This window comes from Arvicanthis niloticus, chromosome X, assembly GCF_011762505.2.
Source record: "Arvicanthis niloticus isolate mArvNil1 chromosome X, mArvNil1.pat.X, whole genome shotgun sequence".
In the NCBI taxonomy this organism is placed as follows: Eukaryota; Metazoa; Chordata; class Mammalia; order Rodentia; family Muridae; genus Arvicanthis; species Arvicanthis niloticus.
In genome coordinates, this window is record NC_047679.1 from 35,683,898 (window position 1) to 35,701,441 (window position 17,544).

At 38.3% G+C, this 17,544-nt stretch overlaps 1 protein-coding gene across 2 annotated transcripts in view; it reads right to left on the bottom strand.

Moving 5' to 3' along the window:
- Prrg1 (proline rich and Gla domain 1) overlaps positions 1-17,310 on the bottom strand; it is a 99,153-nt gene extending 81,843 nt beyond the window's left edge. The window contains exon 1 of one of the 2 annotated variants that reach the window (XM_034484713.2): positions 17,174-17,310. The gene's annotated coding sequence lies outside the window, so the exon portion shown is untranslated. The other variant, XM_076919107.1, reaches the window with a different exon arrangement.
- Positions 17,311-17,544: the final 234 nt, after the last annotated feature.

Here is a 17,544-nt window from a genome sequence, read left to right on the forward strand (position 1 = left end):
AGCTTTGAGTTTGAGGTCTGCCTGGTCTATAGAGTGAATTCCAGGACAGCCAGGGCTACATAGAAAAACCCTGTCTTGAAAAACCAAAAAACCAACTAACAAAACAAACAAAAAGACCTGGTTCAGACTACAAATAAGCATGGCCTCCATGGCCTGTACAAAATTGTGCAGTTAGTTGTTACTGTTCTACACCACATTAGTCTTCTGAAAACCAGAACTATTAATTCAAATATTTTAAGCACATATCAAGAGGGGACACTGAGTGTTTCAACTAGTCTCTCGCTTGATTAAAAGAAATGAATTCAGTAAGCTTTGATGGTTCTAAAAAATATTCTCTAATTATCTTCCATAGGGTGTCAGGTAATTATTTACTTCAAATGGAGGCACCTTGAAGCCGGCAGCTTTTCTGTGGATGTTATGTGCTATGTACAGTGAATAAGGGACTTATATCAGCTAAGTTCCTGAGTCACTTAGTCTTGGTTCCATGGAAGAATATTCTAAAGGTCTGAGAATATTTCTTAGAATTAATGCTATTTTTCTTGTTAAATATTTTGTGATCAAATCAAAGATTATGGTTCTAAAACATCCAGCTCTGTTAATAATCAAAAAGATCCATGCCAATATACTTTTTAAAAGTCAGATTATAAAACTAACCCATCAAAGCTCTCTGAGCACTTTGCCTGAGCTCTGCCTGGCTGGAGAAAGTCCAAGAAAATGAATTGGAATTGCATTTCATTAAATACAGATATCAACGAATAGATAATACACAATCACATAACAATAAGGTTTATCTATGCCAAAAAGAAAGCCAGAAGCACATTAACTGTTGGCCATCTTAACATAATTCATAGCTTATAATATTACTGTATATAGAGAGATGTTAAACAGTTCTTGAAATAAAAATAATGTAGTGTCCTTAAAATTCAAGACTTCATGGCCAATATTGTACAGAGACACCCAATTTAATTAAAGCTTCTGGGAAATAAGTCACAGAATAGTTTAAAATAATATCTTAATCACAATATGATGAATTTAAAAAAAGAACAAACACATGTCCTTGCAGTAATTTAACAGGATAAAAATTAATATCAGTTAAAGTTCAGTAACTATGCCCCAAGAGAGATAAGCCTTGGCTAGACCTAGAGGAACAAGTAAGAGTTAACTATACAGTGTTTTCCCTAGGCAGGCCCCCATTAAGGACTGAAAGTAACAGGAAAAGTAATTCATTAAACAGCCCTTGGCTATTGTCCAGTTAGGAAAGAAATGGACAATGAAGAAGAAAATTCACATAATCTTTGTGAGTTTTTATAGGTATGAAACCTCAATGAAAGTTTATGAGACTATAGTAGTCTTCAATAAGGACTACAAGCAGACAATGGGTCAGGCCAAATATTCAATACAGTGTGAACTCTCAAAGTAGTTATTTACTAGGTTATATGGTTATTGCAATCAAAGGAATGCTAAATATCAGGGAAGATGATAATTTCAAACTTCATACCTGCATTTGGAATGAGAGCAGTGTGTGTTAAACTGCTCCATTTCCATTCATTATGATCAAAAAAAGGGGGGGGGGGACAGAGTGATAAATGACTGCTTCCCTTTTCGCAGTTCTTATTTGTATACCTAAAGAAGAGTAGAAGGTAACTGTCAAGAAAATCAGTAAAGAACAGAAATTTCTTTGAGGGAAGGTAATACAGACTGATGCTAGCTCCCTAATTTAAGGCCTTTAAGTTTTGAGCCAGGAACACAATTGTGAGGGATAAGCAGGGTAGGTCATCAGATAAAGGTGCTTGTCTTGAAACCCTGAGAGCTTGAGATCCATGCCAAGAACCCATGTAAACTCAGAAGGAGAAAACAGATCCCAAAGTTGTTTTCTGACATCTACGTGTGGTTATATTCTTGCTTATACTCAGGTTGTTACTTACCCAGACATCTGAATATAGTCTTCCAATTTAACAATATAAGAAATGAAGTACACATGGACATGAAAGATGAACGAGAGACTAGGAAATAGGAAAGTACAGGGGAGATGAGAAAAAAGGAGAATCTACTAGAACACACTTTGTTCAAAATGCTATAACATTTGTATAATGCTAGAAATTTGTATAGTAAATTAATTTTTTAAGTAAGCAAAGAAGGAAGGGAAGGAAAACAGATATACAAGTGGAATAGGAGGCAGGGGGAGAAATTCTGGTCTATGTAATTTTAGTTTATGGAAGGCAATCATGTCTATGTTCCTGAGTCTTCATGAAAAAATATCTGTCTAAATATAAATGTGGTAAATTTTCTATCTGCAAAATCAGTCTGAGTCATGATATTAATTGATTGCATTATTCAAACAAAGTGCAAAAGGTGAGGGAGGATTTGAAGATAATGAAAAATCAAGTAAAACAGAAAAGTGGGGATCATTATGTAAAATCAAGTATACTTCGATTTAAGCAAAAAACAAACCAAACAACAAGAAAACATCATTAAAACATATCATTCTCAGTTGGGCACAGTGGCACACACCTTTAATCCTAGCACTTGGGAAGCACAGATAGGCAGATGTCTGAGCTTCAGGCCAGCCTGGTATACATAGTGAATTCTAGGCCAGCCAGGGATAGAGAGGCATTGTTTGCAAGCAAGCAAGCAAGCAGCAAGCAAGCAAGCAAGCAAGCAAGCAAAAAAGAATCTTACTTTGCACCAGAACACTGTACATGTTACTCAAGTACCTACATCATTAACGTATCTGTTTAAAAAAAAAAAAAAACAAGTCAAATAGGTATCATTAACTCAACAATGAAATGGAATATATCAATATAAATATTTTGAACATACACCATATTCCCACAATAGTGAGAGATTCAAAAAGAGCAGGAGACACATAAGCACAGAGAGCCTGCACTTCTAACTACATAGTATTTACTTGGCATTGATATACATAAAGGCAAAACACTCATATACTAATAATACATATAATAATAAACTCATTTTTTTGTTTTTATTCTTGTTTGGTTTTTTTTGGTTTTGTTTTTAAAGAGTGGGTTTGTGTTGCAGAGAAAAGTACAAAATTGCATTCTATATGGAATTTTTTTCACCAGGTACTAGACTTTTCTGGTCTGCTGAGGACTCAGATATCCTTTCCTCTCACCAGAATGGAAAAAAAAAAACCTCAAAAGTTGACTAGGGGCTACCCAATACAGTGCAAGGATAGTTGAGGTATATCACACTCTGAATTCTTGTAATGTTAGCTAAGCAAATAACTAGATTGTAGGGTTGTGTTTCCCATATCCATTCCGCCACAGGGCATGGCCACTTGGGGCTTGACCATGCTTAACCCATGCCATCACTGGGCAGGTGTTGGGCTGTAGGGAAGCCCCAGGACACCTGGGGCTCAGGGGTGGGAAAGCTCAGTCTGAGGTGCAGGACAGCTGGAGCTGGCTCATTAGCCCCAAATAAAAACTTAAGGCTTGAAGTGCAAATGTAGAATTAAAATAGAAAACAAAAGTTTGTGCACAAGTGACTCTGAAATGTTAGGCACATAAAACCTGACAAAGTGACCAACTTGATTTGCAGGGATACTGGGTAGGACCTCTCAGAAGCTCTGTGAAAGGGGTGGGGGTACAGCAAATCCAAGGCTTCAATATCTCTGAATGAACAGATTTAGTGTTAAGAATAGGTAATACAGAACTAGAAACATCAGTTAAAAGGACATGAGTACATAATATTAGGAAAGAAACAAGGATCTCTGAACTAGGATCGGAACAATATGAAATGAACTATTCAGAATTGCATTGGTGAATTTAGAAATTGAACATAAAAAATTAATACTTCTTACAAATATTGCCATTTTCTTTTTAAAATAAACTTCAAAATCAATGAAGACTTTTTACAATATTGCTTATACCTGAAGCAACAAATACTTGTATTATCAGACTGTGAACCTAAGATGTTTTTGCTACTTCTACAGCAATACTCTCTTGCTAATTGTAAGGGAGAGGTGAGTTCGAAACTGAATTAGGATAAAATTACAATTAAAAAGTCAAAATATTCTTAGCATCATAATTATTGGTTCCATAAGTAACAGTAATTTAGAAAAAAAAAATTTGGCATATGTTCCATTAACTGATTTTTGCAGTGATGTCAATTCTAAAACTAGGCTTATGCTTCTCACTTTTCTTGCTTTCTCCCAGAAGCACACATGTCACAGCAGATTACTGTGATAAGATACTCATATAGATTTTCTACAGATTTGGAATGCCTAACATTAGAAACCAGGAAACTTACTTTGAGTCAAGTGTTTTAGATATAACACATTTTCATAAAGAATTCCAAGGTTACAAATATGAAGGATTGAAATGTGTCTAAACGTTCAAACTGTTATTTCAATTTCTACCCATTTAATTTTCAAACCTTTCAAGAAGATAGTATATACTAAGAAAATTGCATCACAGGTCTTTGAATGAGCTTGAAAATTACTATACCAAGTATTATCACACAATATAGAGAAAGCAGAGCAACTATGAGGATTTAGAGATCTATGTTTATCTACTCATTTCATGGCTCTTTGGTTACTTCATTATGCTTGATGACATTTCTAAGAAATACTTATGCTTTAAAAAAATTACAAAGGATAAAGCCTGTACAAGACCCCATAAACTTCAAGAGTACTTAATAAAGGCTGAAATTAGAGTCTATCATATATAATTTTTAAAAGATGTATATATTTTTGTTTTCATAAATAGTTTGTTAATATGTATGCACAACATGTACATGCCTGATGCACAGAGGTGTGAAGAGGGCATCAGATCATCTGAAATGGAGTTATGGACAATTTATGAGCCACTATGTGGACATTGGGAACTGAACCCAGGTCCTCTATAGAGAACAGCAAATGTTCTTAAGTGCTAACCATCCATCCTTCTACCTATCCTACCCTCAGTATATGTAAGCACATATATATAACTCTTAAGTCTGACCTCCTATTTGCAGTATAAAATGGCACAGAAGAAACCATTTCTATTCTGAAATGAAAGAATAGAAGCAATGAAAGAAGAGATGGGACCAAAGGAAGACTGAAATCATGCAAAGAAAGCATCAAATCCTGTAGCTGCATGTCCAGCATTTGAGGCACATGGTGTGATATGAATTGTCAAAGATCTTAGGAAGTCCTATCCCTACAGTCTTGCAAACAGTAATCCTGATGGCATCTCTTAGAATAACTCTGTACACTGCCTGTAACTTTCCCCAGGACTAACTCCACCTTCCTTGCATCTCTAAATTCTGAGTCTCTGCTGTATTCATATCTTCATATAGTATCCTCTTAGGGACTGACTGCAGAGATCTTGATCCTCCCATACACTGTTTGCACCCCTATATACACACTTTTATTTTGAAATGTGAGTAAAAGCTTTCAGGACCTCCCAAGTCTTGCCTCCTTGAAGGCTTGCAAAGTCAACACTATGTGGATGACTGCAAAGTTTGCTATCAGTTCATAGAGTATGTTGAACACCCTTGAATGATTGTAAAGGATTCTGAGTATCTACACAGCTGAATACATGGAATCACTTCCTTAAGTGACCCTGTGCAAGCACAGCATCCCAGTTTAGATGGATAATCTATATTGTCAACATAAATGGATATGTTATCACCATAGGAGGCACATCTCTAGGCTTGTCTTTTAGGACATATCTAAAGAGAATTTACAGTGTAGAAGATATATCCTGAACATGGGAAGGACTGTCCCATGAAGTAATGTCTCATGTTTAATAAAAAGAGAAAAAGGAAGATGCTAACATTCATTTCTCTGCTTCTTAAGATATATTATTATTATATGGGTATGAGTGTTTTGTTTGCGTGTCTATATGTATGTGCCCCACGTACACACCTGGTACCCATGGAGGCCAGAAGAGGCCACTGGATCCCCCAGAATGAAAGATACAGATAGTTCTACCTGTCATGGAGCTGCTTGGAACAGGTCTTCTAGAAAAGCAGAAAATGCTTTTAACCACTGAACCTTCTCTCAAAGGCCATTTCCCTGCTTCTTGACTACAGATAAAATCTGATTAGATAAAGCAGGATTCAGGATGGCGGCAGCAGCCAGCATCCACAGGGCCTCAGAGATGCTTCTGAAAGACCCAAGGAGGCTTCAAGGGGAGGCTCATCTGGAGAAGATGAGTCTGCAGAGTATACTTCTGGAACTAAAAAAATTTAAAAAAAAATAGAAAAGAAAAAGCAAGTCAGCTGGGTATGGTGGCACATGCCTATAATTAATTTCAGCATTTGGCAGGCTGAGGCAGGAGGATCTCTGAGAATTTGAGGCCTGCTTAGTCTACACACCAAGTTCTAGGACAGCTAAGGCTACACAAAGAAACCCTGTCTCAAAAAATGAAAACAAACAAACAAAAGGGCAAGTCTCATGGGAAGATACATTTTGGGGGGAGGGAGACGAAGATACTTAACAATAAGCAAAACTCCTAGCTGTGGTTCTCACAGCCAGACAATCTGTAACTGATAAAATAGGCAAAAATGTATATATTCACAGACTTATGGGCAACTTCAAAGGCCACACAAATGGGTACAGAGTGATTATAAAATAAATGGCAATGTTCTATAGTTGTATTAGCATTGGAAATAATTAGAAACCTCACAAAACATTAGTATCAGGGTCACACATGAAAAAGGTTGACTTAAAATAATTAAATAAAATAACCATGTCACCCCACTCCTAATAAGTACAATGGCAGAGGATAAAACACATTAACATTATTCAGGATACAACAATGATTGCACATGTTCACATCTGCTCACCACACTAAGAACATAACACCCAAGAAATCCCTCAGGCACCAAATATTAAAATAGAAAGAGAAGAAAAATGGGTAATAGATAAAGAGCCACACGTCAGAATCATAAGAACATTAGTCATGCAGTTAAGGAACATAGGCTATATGAGTGACTAGCAGATGAAAAAGTAAAGAAAAATAAAAGAAAACTTCTTAGATAAAGCTTAAATTCAGAATATACATATGCTGTTAGAACACAAGCCTGACACTTTAAGACAGTGGTCACCCTTTAGAGGCCAGATGTCACAGCCTAAAAGGATCTGGGCACACTTCCCTGTAGATCCTTCTTGGACATGGGAGTTTGTCCTGCCTACAAGAAGTGCAGGGAGGAAAGAAGGTGCCGAGACAGAGGAAACCACCAACTAATGACCAGCCCAACTTGAGACCCATCCCATGGGCAAGAACCAATCCCTGACACTATTTTTTAATTTCATTTCTAAATATAAGCATGTGACTATGCTATTCTATAGTTTATTCTTTGCATAACAGTGAAATTTTAAAATAATCCCATATACGCCAAATGGAATATATATCATTCTGTGTCCTACAGGAAATAAATGTGAATCTACTTTTAATTTGAAATATACTTCTTATTTCTACTTTCTTTTTAATATTGCTTAATGAGTATCATTTTAAAATTTTATTTCTTCACTTTACAATCCACTATCAGCCCCTCTTCCCTTTCCAGTACTCCTTAACCCAAGTCCCCCCCCCCATTCTACCTTCCTCTTCTCTTTTGAAAAGGGGAAGCTGCCTCTGGGTGTCACTACCCCTCACTAACATATGCACACACCACCACCACTACCGCCATGGCACATCAAGTCACTGTGGGACTTGGCACATTCTCTCCCACTGAGGCCAGACAAGGAGATCCACTTAGGAGAAGGGACCAACAGACAGGCAAGCAGGCAACAGATTCAGGGACAGTGCCTGCTCCGGTTATTGGGGGACCCACAACTGGAAGACCAAGCTGCTCATCTGTGCAGGGGCCCTACATCCAGCCCATGTATGTTCTTTGGTTGATGGTTCAGTCTCTGAAAGCCCCCAAGGGTCCAGGTTAGATGACTCTATTGGTCTTCCTGCAGAGTCCCTGTCCTCTTTGGGTCCCTCAATCCTTCTCCCAACTTTTCTGTAGGATTCCCCTAACTTTTAAGATGCTCTTAAAAGTGGTCTTATAACATCTGAAATGTAAATAAGTAGAATATCCATTTAAAAATACATTTAAAAAGTGGTCTTATGGAAGTGGAAATAAGATGGTGGAGCAGAATCCACACACAACATGGGAGTACTGTTCCAGCAGACAACAGAGCATGTTTGTGCTGCTTGCCCTGGCATCAGGAAGAGAGTGAGGTGGCATGACCCACAGGCAGCAGGCACAAAGAACAGGGAGGCATGCAGTGGCCTGGAGTTCTCAAGGATCCTACCCCAGAACTGGATGTACTACCCAGCCACAAAATCACCCTGACTCTGAGAATGAACATGATATCTGAAATGAGTCTCAGAGATAAGTCCAGTATTTACCAGAAAGCTTGAACTAGACCAATGACTCCTTGCATTAAATATATGCATGTAAAGCTGTTTGGGGTATATATATACTGTGTGAATGTGTGATAGATGTAGGAAAGATGGCAGAAAAGAAAGGCATGCAGAGAGGAAGAACTCATCAGGTGACTGATATGAGAGCAGAGCTGCAACAGACAAAGGAGCATGTTGTTGCAACGTAGGGCTGGCAGGATGGTATATACAGCCTGGAGCTTACAGGCAGAGGTCCACAAACATGCTACCTGGTCCCACAATCACCCTAACTCTGAGCAACAACAAGTTATCTAAGATAGGCTATAGTTTATTCTCTGTATTAAGTCTCCTTGAAAGATCTCAATGGTTTATGCTGCTACCAGAGACCATATTGATGTCTGAAATCCATGCTGCAGCCAGGAGCCATGCTGGTGGTGTGTAGTTCATGATGCCACCACAGGCTGTGTTGATGCCTTGGTTCATGTTACCACTGGAGGCCATGTGGATATACATGGTATGTGCTGCCCACATTGATGTCCACAGTTTATATAGATGACTGAGGCCATGCTGGTATCCATGATTAGGACTGCAACAGGAGGCTATGTTGATGTCTGTAGTGCATGATCTGTGCTGCCCTTGAAGACCAGTTGAGTTCTGCGCTGTTATCAGAAACCACATGTCTATGATTCATGCTGCCACTAGCTGTGGCAACTTCTTTTGCAGTGGTACTGATAACTGTAGACTCATAACTGAGAATGAGAGACAGTGACAGCTTCTATGACAGCCTCTCCCCACTCAATACAAAGAGCCAGTCCAAATAAGAAGCTATTGAAGAGAGTACTAAAATTGATGCTGAAAGATTGATACTAAAATTGATGCTGACAAAGGATGCTGAAAGTGTAGCTTCTCACATTAATGACTTAGGTTGGGGGTAGAGGTTGGGGGAGGACTCAGTTATCTTTAAGGAGCTGATCCCTGGGAGTTTGGAACTCACTGTTCCAATGAGTATACATGCAACACAAATTGAATTTGGCTTAACTTTTTTCTTTTGGGGAGAGGTTGCAAGGAAGGAAAGGTGGGCCTGAGAGGAATGGGAAGTGAGTGTGAAAGAAAGAAAAAAATCATAGCAACCAAATAAAAGGAATACACAAAATAAACTCATTTGTTATTTTAAAAAGTGACTAATTATCTGATGTTCTTAACACCATGCCTTCTGTGTAATGAACTGGACTGAAGTTACTTTCAAGAGTAACAAATGCCCTTAACTGCTGATCTATCACTCCAGCCCCCAGTAAGAAAAATAGCCAATAGTTTCTTCTCAAAGCAAAAATTTAAATAAATTTAAATAAAATTAGTTAAATCTTAATGCTCCTTACCCTGTGTTAAGTGCTGTTAGCAGATCCTGATATAAACTTAAAGCAACTTTCCTGTTGTCCTGCAACTTGTAATTCACTTGTTTTCAGATTCTTTGTCTACGTATTATGAGGGAGGTTGTCTGCCTGTGTGTCCGTATATGTGTCTGTGTGTTTGAGTGTGCTTGTATATGTGGTAACCAGAAGGTGTTCAGTTTCTTCCCTCTTAAAGCTGGATATGATTTCAGAATAATCACATTTAACCACTGAACTACCTCTCTGACCTCAAGTTGGCTTGTTTTTATGAACCATAGTCTCTTTTGGCAGGTTAACCTCTCTTGGCCTCAACTTTATAAAAGCTACACCTGACTTGCCTTAACTTTCTGAGAAAACTTAAAGTTTCCAATTATGTTTTCTTTACGTTTTGCTTCCAGTTTTCACTACAAATCTGGCTAAAAGAAGCAAGCATAACTCATATTGTAATATGAATGCTGCATTGTGTAGAAATATCTTCTACCTGGATAATTAGCCTGACATCTTCAAATTTAACATCTCATAAAGTCTTAGGGCACAGGCAAAATCTGGAAATGTTATTTGCCACATGCAACATGAATAACCTCTAGTCCATTTACCAGTGGACTCCTCATTGCCATCTTCATGAGCAGCCTTTGTTGTCCACATCACTCTGAGTATTCTGAGCTAAGGTTCTGACCAAATCACCCATTTAGTTCTGGTTATAGAATTTTGGGGCTTTTCCTTAATTCTCATCTTCATTTTTTCCCAAATTTTTCCAATAAACTTGTTCTAAAACCAAAGCACAAATTGAAACTTCAAATAGGTTACAATATCTTCAATGTTAACTAGGTAACAATCTAATAAAATTTATATAAAATGTCTGTCAAAAAAACTAGAAAACTCTGATGAAATAAATAAAAACTCCAAACAAATAGAAATGATTTCTGAATTCAAGGATACAAAGACCCAATAGTTTCAAGGTGTTCTTTCCAACTTGATCAATAAATTTAATACAACTTCCCCCTCCAAAAAATACCTTAACAACCTTTATGTTGTTACTGTATAAAAAACACTTTCTGAAATTTATATTGAGAAGCAAAAGATATAGAATAGCCAATTTAATATTAGAAAATAATAAAGGCAGTGGAACATTTACTACAAATTTCAATACTCTATTAATTACTTGTCTCATTGCTGTGACAAAATGCGTGACAAAAGCAACTCAAGGAAGAATGTATTTCCTCTGACAGTTCCAGAGGATCTAATCCACCACAGAAGGAAGGCACAATGGCAAGATTAGGAACCCACTGATCACACTGTAGCCACAGTGAAGAAAAACAGAGTGGTGAATGCCTGTGCTCAGCCCACTTTCTTGCTTTTATTTACTCAGTCAGGAACCACAGCCTATGGACAGCACCACCCATGTTTAGGTTGTTTTTTCCTATCTCAATTAACTTAATCAGGGCAATACCTCGAAGACATGCCAAGAGATTATTTCTATGGTGATTCTGAATCCCCATGACATGGCAGGAGATGGGGAAGGAGAAACCATGATCAAAATATATCGTAGAAACCACAAAGACTTTCTATAAAACTCGAGTTATAAAAAACAATGTGCTATTGGTAAAACAGTAGACTTTAATCAATATAACAGAATAAGGTCTCATAAATGGATACACATTAATACAACTAATTTGTCCTTGGCAAAGAAAGAAAAGCTAACAAAGAAAATACAAATCTCCCAAGAAACACCGCCAGACAGAACATAGACATGCAAAAGCAGAAATAAATCTAGAAAGCTAGGTGGCTACATATCTTAGTTCTAACGTTCAGGAGGCAGAGGCCAGTTTGGTCTACAAACCAATTAAGAGGCCAGTCAGGACTTTATAATGAGAGCCTGACTCAAATAAAATGAATATAGAGCTGATATACATGTTTCAGTTGATAGAGTAGTTGCCTAACATATACGAATCTCTGAGTTCAACTTGACTAATAGACAAAAAAGTCAATATACAGACTTCAAACCCTAAGCAATTAACTTTAAATGCATTGTTAACCTAAAATGGACCCCAGTATTATGTGTAAAATATAAAACATTAAGACTCTTAGAAGATGGCATAAAAGGAAATCTAGAAGACTTCAGGTATAATGATGATTTATAAAAAGAATGGTTAATAAAATAGACTTCAGTAAAACATAAAACTTCTATTCTACAAAAGACATTCTCTACAAAAATAAAAAGATACACACTGTAATACTTGAAAACAAATATTAGATAAAAGATTATTATACTAAATATAGGTGTACTTGATTTTAAACTGGCTAAAGTATCTGAAGAGATACCTAACTAAAGAAGAAACATAAATGGAAAATAAACCTGAAAAGATGTTCAACATGTGTTTTGGGGAAAAGACCAATATAAGACAACAATGAAATACCACTATATATCTATTAAAATAGCCAAAATAGAGAACACTTACACTACCAAGTGCTGTCAAGAATGCAGAACAGGCTTCTCATTTGTTCCCAATGCAAAATATAGTACAGCTACTATGGATGTTGTCAGTTTCTAGCAAAAGCAAACTTATTCTTAACATGGATTCCTGTATCCGTACTCCTTGGTATTTACTCAATCAGAAAGTTACAGTGTGGGGAAGAGTGGAGTGGGACATAGAATATTGATGTTTACAATAGTTTTATTTACTATTGCTAAAAGATGACAAAGGTGTTTTCTTAGGAGGCAAATAGATACAGCAATGTGAGGTATCATTACCCAGCACTTAAGAGAAATAACATATCAAATCCTGAAAAGATGTGTAGGATGTATAAATGCACATCACTAAATATAGAAAAGGAATCTGAAAAAAACGAAACTACATATTATATGATCCCAAGTACACAGTGTTTTATACAAGATGAAAATGTAGAAATAGTGGAAGGGTCAAAAGTTACTAAAGATAAGAGAAAGTGATGAACCGATTGAGCAAAGAGGATTTGTAGGGCAGTCAAACTATTCTGCATGACAATGGTGAGCACAAATCCTTGTGAATTTGTCCAAACCTATAGAATGTTCAACCCAAAGAGAAGGGCCTATGTAAACAACACACCTTTGATAATGATGAATCAATGTGGACTTATCAGTTGAAATAATGGTACAAGACACCATAGTGCAGGAAACAGTGTTCAAGAACAGGAGACATACAAGAACTTTATTTCCAAAAGAAAGAAAGAAAGAAAGAAAGAAAGAAACAAACAAACTGGGCAGTGGTGGCGCACGCCTTTAATCCCAGCACTTGGGAGGCAGAGGCAGGCAGATTTCTGAGTTCAAGGCCAGCCTGGTCTACAGAGTGAGTTCCAGGACAGCCAGGACTATACAGAGAAATCCTGTCTCGAAAAACCAAAACAGAAAAAAAAAAGAACTTTATTTCCTACTTAATTTTCCTGTTAACCTAAAAATTCTCTAAAAATAAAGCTTATTCAATTAAAAAATTGAAAAACCTCTTTACTTATAATGATTTTATTCATTCCTAGAGTTTCCTACTCAGAAATATCTAGAAATTCTACCTTGATATTAAATAAGAATCTCAAATCAAACAGATTTTTTTGGGAAACAGCATCCATCACTTAATAAAACACTTAAAGAAAATACTGTCCGTTTCATTCATTCGTCTCTGCCTTTAAACATATATTTTAATTCATTCTTTTCTCTTCTGCCCATGCCTTTAATTCCACTGTCTCTCTAGTTCCTTGCTCTAATATTCTATTCCGTTAGTTATAATTTTAAACATTACACCTTCAGTTACTCCTGTGCCCTAACAGGATTTTGTTAACACACACACTCTCTCTGTCTCTGTCTCTGTCTCTGTCTCTGTCTCTGTCTCTGTCTCTCTCTCTCTCTCTCTCTGTTTCTCTCTCTCTCTGATGCATTCCCATTGTATATAACCATCAAACTGCAATGTTTGTCTTAACTTCTTTCACCTACAGTTTATAGAAAAAAGTAGTTTATTTTCATTTTATTCTACACCCTGACTACCATCCTTTAAAGTATTTCTTAAAGTTATCTTAGTTAGGGTTTTTATTGCTGCAACCAAACACCATGAACAAAAAGCAAATTGGGGTGGAAAGGGCTTATCCCTCTTAGACTTCCACATTGCTGTTCATAACCAAAGGAAGTCAGGACAGGAAGTTAAACAGGGCAGGAACCTGGAGGCAGGAGCTAATGCAGAGGTCATGGAGGATGCCGCTTACTGGATTGCTTCCCCTGGCTTGATTACCCTGATTTCTTATGTAACCAAGGACCACCACCAACTCAAGGGTAGCCACACCCACTATGGGCTGGATCCTCCCCTGTTGATTACTAAATGAGACAATGCCTTACATCTGGAGCTCAGGGAAGCATTTCCTCAGCTGAGGCTCCTTCTCTGATGACTCAAGCTGACACAAAACCAGCCAGTAAAAAAGTGGACCTCAAAAATCTCCCAGGGTTTTGCTCTTATTTTGTTGGGTCTTTCTTTCTTTCTTTCTTTCTTTCTTTCTTTCTTTCTTTCTTTCTTTCTTTCTTTCTTTTTCTTTCTTTCTTTCTTTCTTTCTTTGTTTTTAGCTTCTTCACCTGAAATTTCTGATTTGCTGTGTTCACATGAAGGAAAGGCCTTAAATATAAGCATGTTAGTTGAAAGAGCTTCCTACCAGCAGAGTCTAATGCACATTGCAAATTGAAAACACACTGTTCCAAATAACTGTAACAACTTTCTAGTCCTAAGAAAAATATTCCAACAAATTAAATCAATCATCTGCATCTGACATAAACCAAAACAAATGAACGCACCTCAGTTATTGAATATAAGTAGCTTCCCTTAGTCGTACATATCCTTTCCACCCTTCCATATGACAACCTCAGACAAGCACTCTGCTGTTTATCTACAGTGACAAAGGAAAAAAAAGTATACACAAGGAAAAAGTCCGGATGAGAAAACAATTAAAGGAGAAAGGTATAAAATAAAGTGGTTTTGTTGCAATTTTTTTTTCAAAAAAACCATGCATGTGAATCAGAAAATATGTAGAAATTTAAAATGAAAACATTCATGGAGTGCTGAATGAACCAGGCAAGTTAATTCTCTAATATAAGCAGAGGTACCTGGAAAGCCAGTAATGTGCTGGAATTAAAAGATCTGTCGAAGATAAAACAGCAGAAATCATCAGACCAAGATGATTAAGAATGAAAAGGACTCATTAGCCAAAGGCTCAAACGGCCTTAGGAGTATAACATAAGGTGGGTTGCAGTTTTCTTTACATATGTTAATCTTTAGTAAATAGTACCCCATGAGCTGTGTTCATTTTTAATATTTCCTAAACTCAAGCAGCTCCTTATTCATGTCTTTCTGCAAATGAGAAATTATACATTGCAGTGTGTGCAATGACCATTGGCTAGCTTTGCTGTCTCCTAAAGTGTGTGCTTTATGATTCCCATTTCCTCCTTTATCTACAAATTTTTACACCTTGTTTATGAGCATAAACTATTGATAACACATGAGAATGTATCTATGTTCTCATCACTTATCCATATTCAAGAAATGTTCCTTAAACATTAAAAGATCAGAACTTTTCTATTACTTCATAAACTCTGTGTAGGATGACTTAATCTTTCTAATGACATTTAATAACATGCAACTATAAGTTTATTGGTCACTTACCATATACAAGGCAGCCCTAGTATTCGGGTAACGAGAGAAAATACGGCTAGTGCAATCAGTTAAACAGTTAAAGAATAATTACTTCCGAGGGAGTTGGAAAGTTTTTGCACTAACTTTATAAGGATGAGTGTGGAAGTATGAATAATTCACTGCTCTTGAAAAAGGCAAAAGGCATCCTACCATCCCTCTCCCAAGTTGGACAATATTATCTCCAAATCCTTTGAATAACTGGAGAAAAGATTAAATAACAAGAAAACATGAAGAAATTCTGCTTAAACATATTTCAGATCTGAGAGTATATGTTTATAAAACAGAATTCACAATCAAGGAAAAGGGGTAGAGGAGAAGGAAGCTCAGTTTATTATGATGTATTAAGAAAACAAATGAGTTTAAATAGAAATATAAACATCTGTGCTTGGGACCACATGTATCATGTTTTAGAAAAGTTCATAAATTTTTAACATGAAAGTGTATGGGCCTTTATCCAATGTCACAATACTTTCCCTAATGTTTTATATTAACATCATTTTTAAAGTTTCTAAAGTGAATCAGCCTAAGTAGATGGCAGCACCAAACCCCTAAGAACTCTTCATTGAAACAATGAACAATATTCTAGCTAAAATTACTGACTTGTACACCTCCACATTTTCCCAAGTCTGGCCATACACTATGACTATCAAAAGGGATTCATCTAGCTCTACTTGGCCATTCCAACTCTTCTCCCTTTCACTCACACTCATTTCTTTTGAAATTCGATTAGTTTTTGTTTCTCTTCATAAAAACGTATATGAATAACACAATCAATCTCTCTCTCTCTCTCTCTCTCTCTCTCTCTCTCTCTCTCTCTCTCACACACACACACACACACACACAGAGCAAGAACACACACAATAGTATCCAGACACATTCCTATGGGGTAGATTCTTACTCTCAAAATCAACAGACCAGGAAAAAGAAAAAAAGCCTCCACAGAAAGTTGCTAGGTCTTTCCGGAAATTCCCCCAACTCCAGGCCCTCTTAGATTCCCCACCCCCTAGGGCGGCTTCTGAAGCAAGCGAGCCAACATGCGCGCGCTCCCTTGCTCGCAGACACACGCGCGCGAGCGCACACACATACTCACAGACACACATACACACACATCCGCACGCGCCTCCCCATCCCCACCCCCCGCCCCCCGCCCTCCCGTTGTCACCCGCCACAGCCTACAAAACAGTTATAGCCTTTGTTAAAAAATGTCCAGGCACGATGTATCAGAAAAGGGGCACATTCTTGGAGAAAGGAAAGTCGTAGGAACGCCACACCCTCTATTGCAACAGCCCTGGCCAACAACCCACCTCCACCAAATCCTCTCTCCAGCGACAGGAAACCTTCCTGCCAACTCGGCACCCCAGGAAAGCAGCACGAGGGAAAAGAGTAAGCTGGGACATCGCTCGGGGACACCAAGTAAGGGGGACTGAACTTGAAGCTGGGCCACCTCCCAGGGCCCTCAGGCGAACCTTCCTGGCCTGTCCAAGCTCAAGTGCGGACTTCCAGCTTCTACATGCTTTTCCTCCTCCTTCTTCCAACTCGGCCCCCACTACACACCTTGCAGTCTCCCGCCACCGCTCACTCCTCTCCCCACGCGGCCGGAGCCTGGCAACCTCGAGCAGCCCCGCCACCGAAACAGCTGCAGAAGTTTCTCCTAACCGGGTCTAAGTCTTCCATACACACCCAAGTCCCTTTCTGGCTGCAACCACGTTCTCTCCAAGCAGTCCGGCACTGCTGCCGCACTCACCGTGAACCCAGCTCCGCTAGCAGAGCTGCAAGCCGCGCCTGCGCGCTCCCGCTACCGCCGAGCCAGGAGCGGAGAGAGCGAGCGAGCTGCGGCAGCCAGCAGCGAAGAGCAATGGGAAGTCTAGCACTCACTCCAGGAGGGTTAAGAAAGAAGGGGAGGGGCCAGGAGAGGGGGTGGGAAACAAGAGGCGTGGCCAGGCGGGGCGGGAAGGGAAGAGTAGAGCTTCCACCCATGTGTGCTAGGCCATTGAGCTGGATGGAGTCCAGCTAGAAAAGCTGCCTTTATTCCATCTATGCGTCCCCATACCCTCCTAGGAGCAAACCTTGCTTGGAACAGAACCAAACAGTTGGAGCAGCCGGTCTCTGGACTCA